This window comes from Odocoileus virginianus, chromosome 20, assembly GCF_023699985.2.
Source record: "Odocoileus virginianus isolate 20LAN1187 ecotype Illinois chromosome 20, Ovbor_1.2, whole genome shotgun sequence".
Lineage (NCBI taxonomy): Eukaryota > Metazoa > Chordata > Mammalia > Artiodactyla > Cervidae > Odocoileus > Odocoileus virginianus.
In genome coordinates, this window is record NC_069693.1 from 49888046 (window position 1) to 49904549 (window position 16504).

General features: G+C 42.1%; 1 protein-coding gene across 4 annotated transcripts in view; it reads right to left on the reverse strand.

Annotated features, from left to right (window-relative positions):
• CDH13 (cadherin 13) overlaps positions 1-16504 on the reverse strand; it is a 980082-nt gene that overhangs the window by 112371 nt on the left and 851207 nt on the right. The window lies entirely within an intron of this gene.

Here is a 16504-nt window from a genome sequence, read left to right on the forward strand (position 1 = left end):
CACCAAGCAAGCAGCCAAAGAGGGTGCTATGAATTAAATGGAAAGAATGGAAGGCCCTCTGCTCCTACCAGGTTAGGAAACCCCATGTTTCTGACTTACATTCAACTATCATCTGCGGATTCACTTACCTTTACACCCCCCCATCACAGGGCCTGGCTCATACTATGCACGTGGCATGCCCTAGAGTCAACCACCTTCTAAGTGCTTTCAGATCCCTCACCTCTGTATCTATTCCACGCAATAGCCCAGCAACTCGAGTACAGCCACGTTGTCCCCAGGAAGGCCCCAGGACGGGTCTGTGTCTTAACACGTCCAGATGGCTGGCAGTTGTCTTGGGCCTCTGGCGATGAGTGTGGCCTCGAAGCAGTCACAAAGATGAAGAATAGGAGACAGCCACATGCTATGTGGCAAAATCAACAAAAGAAATTAAAAAGCCTAGGAACGGGAATTCCCTGGCTGTTCAGTGGTTAGTATACCTAGCTTTCACTGCCTAGGGCCCTGGGTACAATCCCTGGTTGGAGAACTAAGATCCTGCGAAGTGTGCAGCACAGTTTGGAAAACAAACAAGGAAACAATAAAACAAACAAACAATAAAAGAAACAACAAACAGGAAAAACAAGCAAACAAACAATAAAAGAAAGGGAGCATCTCTTTGCCCATCCTAGACCTCCCAAATCAGAAGCTGCATTTTAACAAGATCTCCGGGTGATTCTTGTGCTCATGAAAGTCTGAGAAACTAATTCTGCAATAAAATATACTTTAAATAAATAAAGCACAGTAATAGGAAACAGCCGTGCTCCCTGGCACTTCAGCTGGGGTAGAGCTGCTGTGAGACCAAGGCCCTCCTCTAGCCTGGCCCTGGAATGCTGCACTTTCTGCTCCACCCTACTCACACACGTGTGTCTCCTGCCACCCTGCGGCTCACCTACAGGTGTGCGCTAGCCTGCAGGGAGCAATGGACTCGACTCTTTCTGAGATGCTCCAGCTCAGCACTTGTGGATGACCACCCCCACTGTTCTGAGGCAAAACAGGGGGAGAACATGAATGACAGAAATTGCAAAAAGAAAAAAACCTTATTTTCTAAGGTCTGAGAAAAAGAAAAGTGAAGTCACTCAGTCGTGTCCATCTCTTTGCAACCCCTATGGACTGTAGCCTACCAGGGTCCTCTGTCCATGGGATTTCCCAGGCAAGAATACTGGAGTGGGTTGCCATATCCTTCTCCAGGGAATCTTCCCAACCCAGGGATCAAACCCGGGTCTCCCACATTGCGGGGAGACACTTTCCCATCTGAGCCACCAGGGAAGCCTGCAGTTCTGAGAGGTATATACCAAATCCCAAGAGGGGCAGAAGAAGCGAATGGTCCCATCACCATGAAGCCAGGTAATAGACTCTGTTAGTCATAGTCACTGGCAAGAGGGGCAGTAGGCAGGGGAGGTGGAGAGTACAAATCTGCAAAAAATACACAATGAGGGCCTCTTGCACAGGTCACGTGTGACTGGGCCATCCTTTAAACAGGTGCGTCAGGGGCTTCAGAACTGGTAAACCAATCTAGAAGAATTAAGCATCTCCTGGGACCATGGACTTTTGAAGGGAACACAAAGGCCTCATTGTTTTGACTTAAAAGTACACACACACACACACACACACACACACACACACAATTTTTATTTATATTTAGGTGGGGAAGGGCTTCCTTGGTGGCTCACCAGTAAGGACTCTGCCTGCCAATGGAGGAGATGCAGGAGATGTGAGTCAGATCCCTGGATCAGGAAAGATTCCCTGGAGGAGGAAATGGTAACCCACATTCTTGCCTGGAGAATCCCATGGACAGAGGAGCTCAGTGGGCTATAGTCCCTGGGGTTGCAAAGAGTCAGACACGACTGAGCAGCTAAACAACAACAGTAGGTGGGGAAGCGTGATTTTACTTTATACATAGCAATGTGCTAGTGAACACTTAACAACTGACTCTTCACGGGGGAAAAAGCCCAGATTTGTAGCTTGTGCCCCACTCTGGCTGATTCAAGCCACCGACGTGATGCCACTGCACACGGAATTGGGAAGACATGCACTCAGCCAGCTCTCACAAAGCCAGGGCCAGGCGGCCCAGTGCAGCCCTGCTGGCCACCCCTGGGCTAAGCTCGTTCTCTCCAGCAGGTTCCGTGTGGATGGAAAGTGTGGCTTCCATCTGAGGGCACCTCTTTCTTTGGGGAGCAATCCTACCCCATCCCGTGGGGTTACACTGGTGCTGTCAATCACAGGCCTCACTTTACTTCTTCAGAAATGGGCAGGTGACCTTGGATGGGCCAATCATCTCATCATTCCCTGGCACTCAGCGTCTGTCTAACCTTGCGACCCAATACAACCAATCGAAGCTTTCCCATGAAATTCGTGTTTGGTTCTGAGGAACATGGTATGCGTGTCTTCCTCTGTACATAAGCCAACATAGACAGATGAGCGGAGCTGAGACAGAGTGGCACATGGATAGCATTCCAATGATGCTGTCCAAACCCTGGAGACGGCCCCCTCTGGAAGCCTTTAGACTTCCCCAGGGAGGAGTACAGTGCATTCTCTACTGATGAGGACCAATGCCTTTCTTCCCCAGGGATGATGACCAACGCCTTCCAGGATTCGCTCATGTTGGTTTAAAGTGGGTTTCTGCCTTCAACTACAAAATGAGAACAGGCAGAGGATCTTAAACTCTGCAGAAATTAAAAGCAGATTTTCTTGAGGAAGAGTGAGCATCTAGCCTCAGTCTTCCTCAAACTGATTTGTCTTTTCAATTTCCCAGAACTGAAGGAAAACAGATACTTTGATCATTCCTATGTGAGGCTGGTACAAGCGGTCAGTTCAGTTTACTGGGGTTTGTTGAAGCTTTTCCCCTGAGCGCTGTGGGAGGCCAGTGCTTGGCTGTTACAAACCAGACAGCTAACTGGTTCCAGCTCTGATATACAGACTCACAGTGCCGAACTGAACCTATGTTAAATCATTCAACCAGGGGTGATTAGCAAAGGCATCTGTTTCTATTTGCAGAGCTGCCGGGCAGGCCAAGAGCGCTGTTTACTGATTTGATTTAATACAACAAATATTCTTTGTTCTCCCTCTGAATACACCGTTCTATGACCGAAGGGGAAGACGGTGACAAATGAAGCCCTGTCTGCCCTTGGGGAGCTCCAGTCTGGAGGAGGCCCCGACAGATACCTGCAATGCCGATCCTGTACACTCTGGGAAGGGTGCTGTGGCTGGGGCAGGAACAAAATGCTGGTCAAAGTGAGCCAGTTAAGTCTGCCTGGGATATCTGTGGAAGCCTGACCTCCTGCTCAGCGGCAGGCAGACAAGGGCTTGCCCATCTTCCTTAACTCTCCAGCCTTCAGCTCACCACCTGTGTTGGCCAAGCACGTGGTGAGTGCATGAATGAAAGCTGAGGCCACTTTCAACCCTGCTAAGTCAGAACAAGTATATCAAGTGCACAAAGATTTGTGAACTTGGAGAAGCACATTATCTCATTAATGATCATGGAGCTGCAGTAACGACAGTCATAAATTTAAAAGATTTAAAAATTGTTATCGGAGATAGCAGACTAGTATAAAAATGACCCTAGCTAATGAACCAAAGTTTTTCTTGCTTTATAGGCTTTTGCCCGAATTCTCCAGTGAATAAAACCTGGATTTCAATTGAGAAATCTAATAATTAGTGTACCATTATGAGCCATTGACAGTGGTGCAGGCAGATTTTGAATTAGATATGCACGTGGAGGTACATAAAAGGGAAATGTCAGTGTATTTCCAAAAATGTTGCTGCGTTCAACATATGGTGCTGGATTTGGTTGTTGAGAAATGAGTAGGAGAGCAGTGTGTCCGGGGCCTGGCTTCTCTCACTTCTGAATCCCACAGAACCAGGACAATGTGGAGAGTCTCAGAGGTGAGTCTAGTGCAGCACTCTGGGACCAGACGCCTGGAGTGAGTAGTCCTGCCTGGAGCCTGTAACCGTGGCGTGTTTCCAGCATTCCTGTACCTCTGTTACAAGAATTAAATGAGTTAAGATGCCTGAAGCCCTTAGAATAGTATCTCCCACAGATAAGCACTTAATCACTATTAGCGTAAAAATTTTGGTTTTCTGGATGAAGACGTTTTTCATTTATTCTTTGCTCTAAAAAATGATTATTTGCCCACTAGACCCGTCAAAATAAAGCTATAAGACCACTAGCCAAATTCCCTGGCTATTAAAAAGCCCACCCTCCCCTCTTTTTAATTTGGAGAAGCTGCAAATTGAGAAGGAGTAGCTTAGACTTGTCCCGGTGAGCGCAGGAGAGGGATGTGTGTGTGTTACTGTTGTGTCCAGGGCTCACATTACGCACTGTCCTGACTGGAGCGGAGAGGCAGCTGAGGCAACAGGAGGGCAGGAGGCTGTGAGCTGACGCTGGAGAAGTTCAAGTAGAGCTGAGATTGGAGGTTACACACCTGGCATTTTCAGCAAGCTCCTAGTGCACAAGTGTAAAGAGAAAAACCGGATCGATGTTCCCTGAGGAACAGCCCTGACCAGGAATCCTGGAGAGCTGACGGAAGGGCAAGAGCACAGAACAGGAACATAACAGCTGTGGCTGAAGCCAGCAGAAGCGCTTTCTCTGAGGATAGGGTCCGCCGGCACTGTGGGGGCCGGTTGTTAACCCCGTCACAGTGCAGAAGGAGCTTAGTGTGGGGTTGAGAGCATGAGGCCTAGACTCTGGGCAAGTTCTTCAGCTCTCTGAGCCTCAGTCTCCACATCCACTAAATGGGTATACAATGACAGTCTCAGAGTTGGCAGCAGGAGTGAAAAACGGAGTGTATGTAAGCCTCTTGGACATGGCCTGGCCCAAAGCAAGTGCTTTCAGATGTTTGCACTGGCTTCTAGAAGCGTGTTTAATGATAAAGAGGATGCAGGAGCAGGTCCAGGAAGTGTTAGACAGACAGAACTTCTGTCACAATGGCCAGTGTTGCCTTTGATAAAAGCTCATCACACACTTGCCTTAATTGATGGAACACTTACTAAGGAAAGACATCTCTGAATCTGCAAGGAAGAAAGAGACCCAAAGTTCAGCATCTCAACATCTAGTCCCCTGATGACCTGCAGGAGGAATCAGCCCACCTAGCCTCAGCTTTCTCACCTGCTCTGGGGTGAGAACCAGACCCTCTTCACTGGACTGTCCGGGTGGTAGGTGGGAAAGTGACTGGACTATGGAAGGGCTTCATTAGCTTAAAAGCAACTCCATCAGTGTCCACTAATGCCGGTTCCCTGCTGTGGGCACAATGAACGAGTTCAGCCCACGTGAGTATCCAAGTAGCACAGCGGTAACATTCCGTGCTACTTCCCACCAGCCTGTAGACTGAGCCATACTCTCGTGGCTTCTCCACCTTCCTGGAAGCGGAGTTCCCTTTAATTTCCAGAAGAGTCATTTTAAAACTGAAGAAAAAAAGGAAAAACAAAATGACCTATCTTTACTTACAAGCACAACAGATTGTATTTAACTTTATCACATATGATATTATGTGATATTATGTGATTATGTGATATGTGATATATATCACATATATATGATATATATATTTATATTATATATGTATGCTACAAAATTAGGAAAAGGAACTTTCTAGTAAACCACTGATTTGTGGAAAAAAATGAATGAATGAATGCATTTTGGAAGGCAACAGTCTAATGTTATGATATGCAATATATACATTCAGGTAAGACAGGCTGAAAAAGATACTTCTCATAAATTCCTATCTTCTCAGATCTGGGCAGATCGACAGCAAAATAAAATGCTGCCAATACCGGGAAAACTGATACTCAGCCTGTAACTGAAATAGGTTTTAGTTTGGAAACAAATGAATATATTAAAATAAATTCTGGATTATTTTGTTAAAGCCCACTTAGAAGAATGAACCTATACAGAACTTGGCCTGTGAAATATTTTCTTCCTTGTTTTTAAGTTCTCAGTAAATGTTGAGCCTGTCTCTACTCTTACAGTTCCTTTATGTATTATTTATTAATGCTGACTTTTTTTCTTTTCTTTTTGTCTCTTCTCTTTTTTTTTTTTTTACTTGACTGGCAGGGTAGTAGATTTAGGGCTCTCTGCAGTTTATGTAAATCCATTTATTTACTTGAGAAAGGATTTTAACTCCAGCCCTCTGGGCTCTCTCTGCACCCCAGTAAAAAGGGTCCCTCATGACTGTGCTACTGTGGGATTTTTCACCAGCAGCAGTATTCTTTGCCACAAGGAGACTGGCCTGAGATCTGCAATCAGCCTTGAGCAGCCTCCCTAGTATCTAAAACCGCAGGCTGGATGACATTCTCTCTAAAGCCTCTTTCAGCACTATCACTGTCTACCTTTCCAATTGCCTCTGTTGCTCACCATCCAACATCTATAATTTATTTACTCATTCACCTGTTGTTTGGTTCTGTTCCAAGAATGGCTGCTGGGGCCAGAGCAGGGAGCAAAAGGGACAAAATTCCTTTTCTCATGGAGCTTATGTTCTAATTTGCGGAGAGTGACAATAAGAAAATAAATAACTTAATTGTATAGCAGTTCAGAATGTGAATATTATACACTATTGGAATAAAATGTGTACATATGAGGATGTATACATATTATAAAAGAATAGACTATGTAACAGGACATTACATAGCACATGGTGGTGTACAGGTAACAGTATGGTAAGAAACTGTAATTATATTTAATAGTATATCAGAAGCTGAGACACAACAGGCAGTAATGAGGACTTACTGCATGAATAATAATTTCACCTCCAGCTAAACTTCTGATGTGGTCCCTGTGTTGAGTCCTAGAGGCGCTGATGGAAAAGACATGTCCCTAAATGTGAAAGCATCCTAGCGGCATTTAGGGAGATACAGGAGGAATACACGACTCAAAGGCAACATGGTAAGACTGAGCTGGCGGATGTGCAGCAACAAAAAGGGAGAAGCAGCAAGCTGCCTAAGGGATTTGTAACTTGGGACTTTATAAAAAGGGTACATTGGAGTTCTCCAGGTGTGGAAGAAGAGAAAGGCATTCCAGGGAGAAGGGGTGTACAGCAACACGGAGGCATCCTAAAGCTTGGCAGGTTGAGGGGATAACTAGAACTTCAGCTCGGTCTGAGGTGGAGGTAGGTGGTAACCAAGTAGACCTCATTTAAAACCATCCAGGCTAAGACCCGGTGCTCTTCTTTCTAACAATGTTCAGCACAAAATGGTTTCCAGGTGCAGTGTGGCCGCGGGTATTTCCTCTCCTTTGGGTTGCTCTTGACTTTCTATTTTTGAACTCTTGCATTCTCATTCTGCAAGCTGCATTTTGAGGTGTAGTAATATTACATTCATAGAGTTAAAAAAAATTGATGTTGTACAGCTCTGTGGTTGTTGCTCTTGGTGTGAGGATATTGTCTTTGAGCAGAAGCAGATGGATGAAATCTTCAGAGGCCCCCGTGCCATAGAGTGGCTCCATGGTGAGTCTCTGCCAGCTGTAGTAAAAAACTGCTTTTATTGCCAGAGTTGCTGCTGACCCTCTGAGTGTAACCAGAGGGTTCGCAAAGGCACAGGATTTGCATAGAGGTTCACACAGGAGAGATGGGGATCAACACATCATGAATATAATCATGAAGGAGTGATTAATGCAATAAATCATCTGGCTGTCTGGTCTACCTTTACAGCAGGCTTGAAGAACCAGCCACACGGTAGATTACATTTTTTCACTTTAACAAATCCAGGTGTTTTGACATCACAAACACAGTGTATAATCGACTTGGGCATTTTCAACAATGCAAGATTTCTCACCCTGCTGTCACTGAACAATTAAATCCGGGGTAGCACACACCACCTCCCTTTTCTTTAGCTGGAAGAATCTTGTTTGCATGATGGCTTCTATTTATAGAGCACTGCTTATATTTGAACAAACATTTCCCTTCACTCTCTTTTAGTCAACAAATTCAGCTGCAGACCTGCTGTTTCAAGTACCTCTGAAATTTGAACACTAGGAGATAACTGATGATTTCATGCTTTTTTTTTTTTTTACAACCTTGGTGCAGGAGAAGAAAGCAGTGAACTCACCCCTTCCTAATGAAGCTAAATGGGGTCATGGGTGTTGGCTGTTTTGCAACTAACCCTTCTTCACTCATGAGATGGCAAGTTGGGAATATGATCTGCCATCGAGGGCTCCAGAGTTTCTTGGACAAGATGTTGGACCCGCACAGAGGTAGACAAGGAGCTGATGCCATCAGGAGTGAGGTGACCGTTGGCACAGCTGGGGACTGGTGCATCCATGTCGTGAAGTCACACTGTTCTATTCTCTCCAAATATTCCATTTCTGTATGTGTTGGGAGGCCCCCAGCTGCCACACAGAGCACAGGATGAAGATCCCAGTAATGTATGTTTGGTTTTATTTAAAACTTCAGCCACACAGAAAACTGTCAGCTATGTTATTTCACAGCATCACAACAAAATGTATCACATATTTCACCATAATAGCTATAAAAAGCTTCATGGGAAGAGGGAGTCCAGACTATTTGAAATAACATTAAATCATCTTTAAAGATTTATCTGGTTGTTAAAATGTCTTGGACTCCACCTTCCAGAAAACTCACTTGAGTCAGATAATTGAAATGGGTTTGATGTTCTAAGAAATATGTGATTGACTTTCTGGATTAATCACTGTTGAGCAAGCAGAATGTGTAATTATGTGGTCAGTGTTTAGCCATAGCCACCTCTGAATTTAAAAGGCTCTCCTAAGGGAAATAAACTCTTACAGAAGTAGGAGTTTTTTCATCACTCAGTCGTGTCTGACTCTTTGTGACCCCATGGACTACAGCCCACCAGATTCCTCTGTCTATGAGATTTCCCAGGCAAGAATCCTGGAGTGGGTTGCCATTTCCTTCTCCAGGGGATCTTCCTGACCCAGGGATAAGACCTGTGTCTCCTGCATTGGCAGGCAGATTCTTTACCACTAGTGCCACCAGGGAAGCCTGGAAGTAAGAGAGTTTTATTTAAAGCTCTCAAATATATTGCATGGAATCCTGGGGGAGTGGGCAAATATATTCACTTCAATTAGATTTTTGGTAAAAGATGACACACAATTTACATTTACTAGCTTTATACCTGGGGCCATCAAGCTACCAAGAACAAATGAAAGGATCTACAAGAGTTCAGAAAACTCAGATATTCATATCAACTCAAGAGTGAAGGAACAGGAAAGCATAGGCTGCCCCTAATCATGTAGTTCAGTTTCCTCTGTGTTAAGAGTCGTTTCTTGGTTATCAGTATCAAGGAGGAGACGCAAAGTTTTTAATCTTTTCAGTAAAATGAACTGATTATGAAGCAAAGGGGTACGAGATGGGGTGAATACTGTCGAACATTTAATTCTATTTCTTCCACCCACATTTCTAATGAGTATATTATGATGTTTTGTGCTACAGTGGATTCCATACACACAGCATCTACTGCCTTTCCCTAACAATCCAGAATAAAAGGCTAATCCACATTTTTCTCTGTTTACAGTGACTGGGGCAAGCTTCTTCTAGACCACCCCTCAAATCTAGGATAGCTCAAGCACACAGAGGTTTACACACCCTCTCCCCACAACCTATCTGAAAGCACTAGAGAGCTACCAAGGCAGCCGGAACTTGAGAATCCAGGATCCTGCTGTGAAGGGAAGTTAACTGAAGTAAAGCCAATACTTCATGGAGCTTTTACTCTCAAGGCAGAGTAAGACTATAAGGGCACAGGGGCCAGAGGCTAAGAATCTGAGTAGAAAGTGCTGATGAGACCAGGAAGCTGAGCACAGCTTTCAGCAGTCTCATGGGGCTGCCAAGGCCACTGAAATTCTGGGTGTCCAAGGTGGAAAAGCCCTTGTAAAAAGTATCCATGTTTCAGTTAGAATTCCAGAGAGACTGTACCTAAGAGTAAGAAAAACCATGATAGCCCTCACACAAGACTGAAACTCAACGATGAACTAACTCAATCCTAGACCGATTTAAAGTCATCCTTGTCTACTCTTGTTGGTTTACAGAAAGCAAAAATAATAAAGTTAAGGAATAGTGTGCATTGATGTTATCCTGACATTCTGCTTCAGATATTTTATTTAGAGGAAAAAGTGAATTTCTAATTTGATAAATAAAATAGTTCCTTGATTAATAAACTTAAAAATGAAGAGCAGAGATTCAAAATTAACACACTGGTAGAGATTTACATTTCTTGTCCTTTACCTGCAATACCAACATACAAAAATCTTTTTAAAAAATTTATTTATTTAATTGGAGGCTAACTACTTACAATATTGTGGTGGTTTTTGCCATACACTGACATGAATCAGCCACGGGTGTACATGTGTCCCCCATCCTGAGCCCCCTCCCACCTCCCTCCCCCTCCCATCCCCCTGGGTTGTCCCAGAGCACCGGCTTTGAGTGCCCTGTCTTATGCACTGAACCTGGACTGGTCATCTATTTCACATATGGTAATATACATGTTTCAGTGCTATTCTCTCAGATCATCCCACCCTCACCTTCTCCCACAGAGTCCAGAAGTCTGTTCTTTACATCTGTGTCTCTTTTGCTGTCTCACATATAGGGTCATCATTACCATCTTTCTAAACTCCATATATATGCATTAATATACTGTATTGGTGTTTTTTTTTCTGACTTACTTCACTCTGTATAATAGGTTCCAGTTTCATCCACCTCATTAGAACTGATTCAAATGCATTCTTTTTAATTACTGAGTAATATTCCATTGTGTATATGTACCACAGCTTTCTTATCCATTCGTCTGCCGATGGACATCTAGGTTGCTTCCGTGTCCTAGCTACTGTAAATAGTGCTGCGATGAAAGTTGGGGTACACCTGTCTCTTTCAATTCTGGTTTCTTTGGTGTGTATGCATAGCAGTGGGATTGCTGGGTCGTATGGCACTTCTATTTCCAGTTTTTTAAGGAATCTCCACACTGTTCTCCATAGTGGCTGTACTAGTTTGCATTCCCACCAACAGTGTAAAAGGGTTCCCTTTTCTCCACACCCTCTCCAGCATTTATTGTTTGTAGACATTTTGATAGCAGCCATTCTGACCAGTATGAGATGGCACCTCATTGTGGTTTTGATTTGCATTTTTCTGATAATGAGTGATGTTGAGCATCTTTTCATGTGTTTGTTAGCCATCTGTATGTCTTCCTTGCAGAAATGTCTGTTTAGTTCTTTGGCCCATTTTTTGATTGGGTCATTTATTTTTCTGGTATTGAGCTGTATGAGCTGCTTGTATATTTTTGAGATTAATTCTTTGTCAGTTGCTTCCTTTGCTATTATTTTCTCCCATTCTGAAGGCTGTCTTTTCACCCTGCTTATAGTTTCCTTCGTTGTGCAGAAGGTTTCAAGTTTAATTAGGTCCCATTTGTTTATTTTTGCTTTTATTTCCATGACTCTGGGAGGTGGGTCATAGAGGATCCTGCTGTGATTTATGTCAGAGAGTGTTCTGCCTATGTTTTCCTCTAGGAATTTTATAGTTTCAGGTCTTACATTTAGATCTTTAATCCATTTTGAGTTTATTTTTGTGTATGGTGTTAGAAAGTGTTCTAGTTTCATTTTTTTTTTTACAGGTGGTTGACCAGTTTTCCCAGTACCCCTTGTTAAAGAGATTGTCTTTTCTCCATTGTATATTCTTGCCTCCTTTGTCAAAGATAAGGTGTCCATAGGTATGTGGATTTATCTCTGGGCTTTCTATTTTGTTCCATTGATCTATATTTCTGTCCTTGTGCCAGTACCATACTGTCTTGATGACTGTAGCTTTTTAGTATAGTCTGAAGTCAGGCAGGTGGACTCCTCCAGTTTCATTCTTCTTTCTCAAGATTGCTTTGGCTATTCAAGGTTTTTTGTTTTTCCATACAAATTTTTGAAATTATTTGTTCTAGTTCTGTGAAAAATACTGTTGGTAGCTTGATAGGGATTGCATTGAATCTATAGATTGCTTTGGGTAGTATATTCATTTTCACTATAATGATTCTTCCAATCCACAAACATGGATATTTCTCCATCTATTTGTGTCATCTTTGATTTCTTTCATCAGTGTTTTAGTTTTCTATATATAGTTCTTTTGTTTCTTTAGGTAGATTTATTCCTAGATATTTTATTTTTTTCATCACAATGGTGAGTGGAATTGTTTCCTTAATTTCTCTTTCTGTTTTCTCATTGTTAGTGCATTGGAATGCAAGGGATTTCTGTGTGTACATTGATGTTATCCTGACATCTTGCTTCAGATATCTCATTTAGAGGAAAAAGTAAAGTTCTAATGTGATAAATAAAATAGCTCCTTGATTAATAAACTTACAAATGAAGATGCAGTGAGTCAAAATGAACATACTGGTAGAGATTTAAATTTCTTGTGATTTACCTGCAATACCAACATACAAAAATCTTAAACTGCCTCACAACAAGGATGTGGGTGACATGATTACAAGTGTCATCAGTTTAAAGATTGGTCTTTATACAAGAACATTTGACACTGCAGAGCTATATATATACATATCCATATGATAGAAACTTTGTAGAGATGTTCTTATATATAACCACAATTCTTCAATTTCACATGAGTTTTCCAATAATGTAGTAAAGGTGAAAAAATATTTCTAAACTCTCAACAATACAGAGCAAGCTTCTATCAACCCTGCTAGAGGAAAGACTAGACTTATTGTTCCCCTTCTGTAGAAAATGTCTTTACATAATTATTACACAAAGAAGAGACCATAGAGTTTTCAGTTAAACATGCAAGAGGAAAAAGTATTATGGGGTAAATTAGGCAGCTAATTAATAAATAAATAATACAATATTTTTATTATGAAAGCCAGTATTGCAAAGAAAAGATAAGACTCTTGAAGCATCAAAGTCCTTCAAGGCCTGACACTGACTTTTATGAATTGCAGACTGGACCCCAGTACCCTCTTGATAACTTAATGCAAGTACCTGCTGGTGACTCAGTTTCAACTTGCTGACTCCCAGCTTATGCCATTTATCTTTACCTCTTTATGAAAACTGTATCATTTACTCATCTCTGTTTCCAGAAAAACAGGGCCTTTAAGTTTTTTTACACCATTTTTATTACAGGTATTGTACTGTTATAGTTTGAACATTAAAATATTTACCTTAAAAAGAATTCATCAAGTAGGCCAAAAAAAATTCCTAAGTTATTAAGTCTTCATTACCAATTTCCATTTTAAGGTAAAACTTAAAAATCAATTGATAGAATAAATGAATGAAAACATTTAAAAATCTTATAATTATTTGCAAGCACATTCTTTTAAAAGTAATAGTGATTTAATTAATCCCCCAATCCTTGGGTTTATGTGAAAATATTTGTTGAACATTAACTATGCTATAGGAACAAATAACACATCTTTTCTTAAAAAAAGTTTAGAGAGAGAAATGGACAAGTCCTTTTGCTCTAAATGGGACTGACATTCTCAACCATAATTCAGACTCTGGGTTTGGAGAGTTTACCTATATTTCCTAAAGTCATTTCCAAATACCTAATCTAGAAAAGCCAGAACTAACAGGTAAACATTAACAGTTAAAGCCACGTGTAAAAACCATTAGGAAAACTCACAGAAGACTCTCCATAGGGAGACTAGTGCTTCTAACTCAAACTTTCATGACAATCAATGATTAAGATTGATTTCATATATCAGTAACAATTTACAGCACTTGGTTCCTCACACCCAAGGACACTGTTCTCAAGTTAAAATTATCTTCAGGAAACATTCAGCAGGTACTGGATTGTTGAGTGCCAACTGGGAATGCAACAGAGAATAAAAGAGGTGTGGGCTTCACTTTTCAGCAAGATTACAGTCAGTGTGAATACTCACAGGGGAACAAATGATCTCAGTATGCACTACTTGCTGTTTAAAATAACTTTAAGAATACAACATCTCCTTCCTCAGCACCAACCTCTATATTATAGATAGCTGGAGTTGTTTCTCAATCTCCCTTACAGATAAAGAAGGCTGAGAAGACTCAAGTAGATGTCATTCGGCTTTCTGGGGAAGTCCTTTAGATGACGTTTTACTTAGGTGACAGGTTCTCCTTTGCCTTTCTCATTTCCTGCTTCTTTTTCTCTGTTACATGGACATGATGGCTGGCACTGCAGTGACCCTACTGTACCATGACGCAGCTTTGGGGAAGGCAGAGAAGAAAGGTTAAGAGGAGCACAGTAAATTGACAATATCATGGTCTCGCCATGTTGGCCTGGAACTGTTGACCCAGAGACTTTCATGTGACAGAAACTACACCTCTATCTCATTTAACACCGCACTATTTGCAGTCTGTAATTTTTGGCCAACTGAAACTCCTTTTTTAAACAGATAAAAAAAATCATTTTTCTGGAGATGAAAGATTATATAAAGTATAAATTAAAAAAAGACAACAATCTTTGATTAATATTTCTATGAATTTCCTAAGAAATGTCCTTGTACATGAAGAAACCTACATAAGACAACATCTTCTTGGACAGGTTTCTAGATACTTTCAACCTCGAATGACCACCGTTTCCATTCTGTTACTTTCTCTTCCGAGTTCATCCTGTTCGACTTTTTCCACACCTGAGACCATCTTTGGACTGAGTCCTCATCCCTTCTCCACCTAACAGGCTTCTCTCAGATGTCTTTGCTTTTTCCCACAGTGATGAGTTTTACAGTTTCTGCCCTCTCTCTTTCAGAATTACGTCTCCCTTAATCATGGGAGGGTCTTAATCATGTACTTTGAAGTGTTGGGGCAGGTTTGTAGATCACTTTAAAGGAAAATAGCAGCTTTTCAACATGGAGGGAAGACAGCCCTTTAAATAAGAATTTTGGTTGGCCTTCTGAGAAATTTGAGAGATGACATCATTTATCATACCATCGTCTTACTGCTGCCATCATCTTCCTCACCACCGCCTTCCTCACCATCTTCCTCGTGACTGCCTTTACCCCACTGTCCTCACTGCCACCTTCTAAATTACCACCATATCCCCATCACCAACACTCTAGAGGTCACAAGGACTAGTGCTCGTCACCATCAGCTCATTTAACATTCACAAGAACTCAACGAGGTGGGCTTTATGATCAGTCCCGTTAACAGGTGACAAAACGAGAACGTGGATGGTGAACATGCTCAGATCACATGGCTAATCGGTGGAGTTTGAATCCCTTTCTGGTCTAGAGCTCACCCCATCACATCTCATTTTACTGCCTCTAGTGTTCTGGTGTCCACAGTGTACGAATCCCCCACTCAATGACAAAGAACAGCAGCCTTCCTGGAACATGCTAGATCATTTAGTTGTGAATTTGATTTACCCAACATTGGCAAAGACTCTTTTGGACATCTAACACTGAAGAGAGAGAACGTGAAGTACTAGCTTCCCATTTCTCTGTTTTGTTACTTGTATCTCCATATAAGTTGTGATGTCAGCTCTGCCCCGTGGGAATCTCAAGCTCATCATCCAATGTCCATTTGAAGAGAGTTCTGTGCGTTTGCCAATATTCACAGGTGGATACATTATGCTACTCAAGGGTTCTTACTTTACTTCAGATCTATGTTAAATCTTTCCTTAAATTCAGTGGTATTAACAACAATATAAACAAGAGCCTCTCACGGTATTTAGCCCATAGCTAGGAACACAATCTGAGCTCAATTCAGCCTCCACTGAAATAACTAATTAATATAACCCTTTTGGTAACATGGATAGGTTTTCTTATTTCAGATTGGGGTTATCCAATTTCTAGTGTCATTACTATGTCTATATTGACAATTCCACAGTGCCTTGAGTTATTCTTTTGAAAGATGTTCCTGAGAAATTTTACTGATCAACCAATATCTCCCGTTGAATATCTTATGAACACCAGCCCAATGAGACAGGATGAGGTGGTCCAGGAAAAATTATCCCCAGACCAAACAAGCCTGAGAAACCTTACAGACCATACCTACCCCCTAGAGAAATACAAAGCATTTTAAAGGTACCCAGAAGCCCTATAGCAAAAGAAATCCTTCATATCATTCCTCCTAGTGCTCTCCAGATTTCTTTGACCCTGAAATCTCCCTCCACCTCCCCCTCTACAATGATACAACTTGTAGAACTAATTTCTTGGAGCATAGTTTGAGAAACATGGGAATAATACACAATCTATATTAGCAGTTAGAATCGTGGGAGCGATAGAATGGACCATACCAGCTATGTGGACTTTGTTGTTTTGAGGTTAGAGTCCTGTGTGTCCAAGGCGCCACTGGGCGAGGGGGAGATTTCTACCTCCTGGATGAGTCAGGCAGGGGCTGCTGATGTGCAGAGGTCACTGGGGGCTGAGAAGGGTCATTGGGGGTGGCCCTGGGACATGTGAGAGAGGGGTGCACAGTTGCCAATGCAGACACGGGTCTCTTCTCTGAGTGCCTGGGAGGGTAGAAAACATCGACAGTGGGCAAGGAAGTGCAGCATTGGGGCTGAGAGCATGGTTCACATGGCACGGTGCTCACAGCCTACTT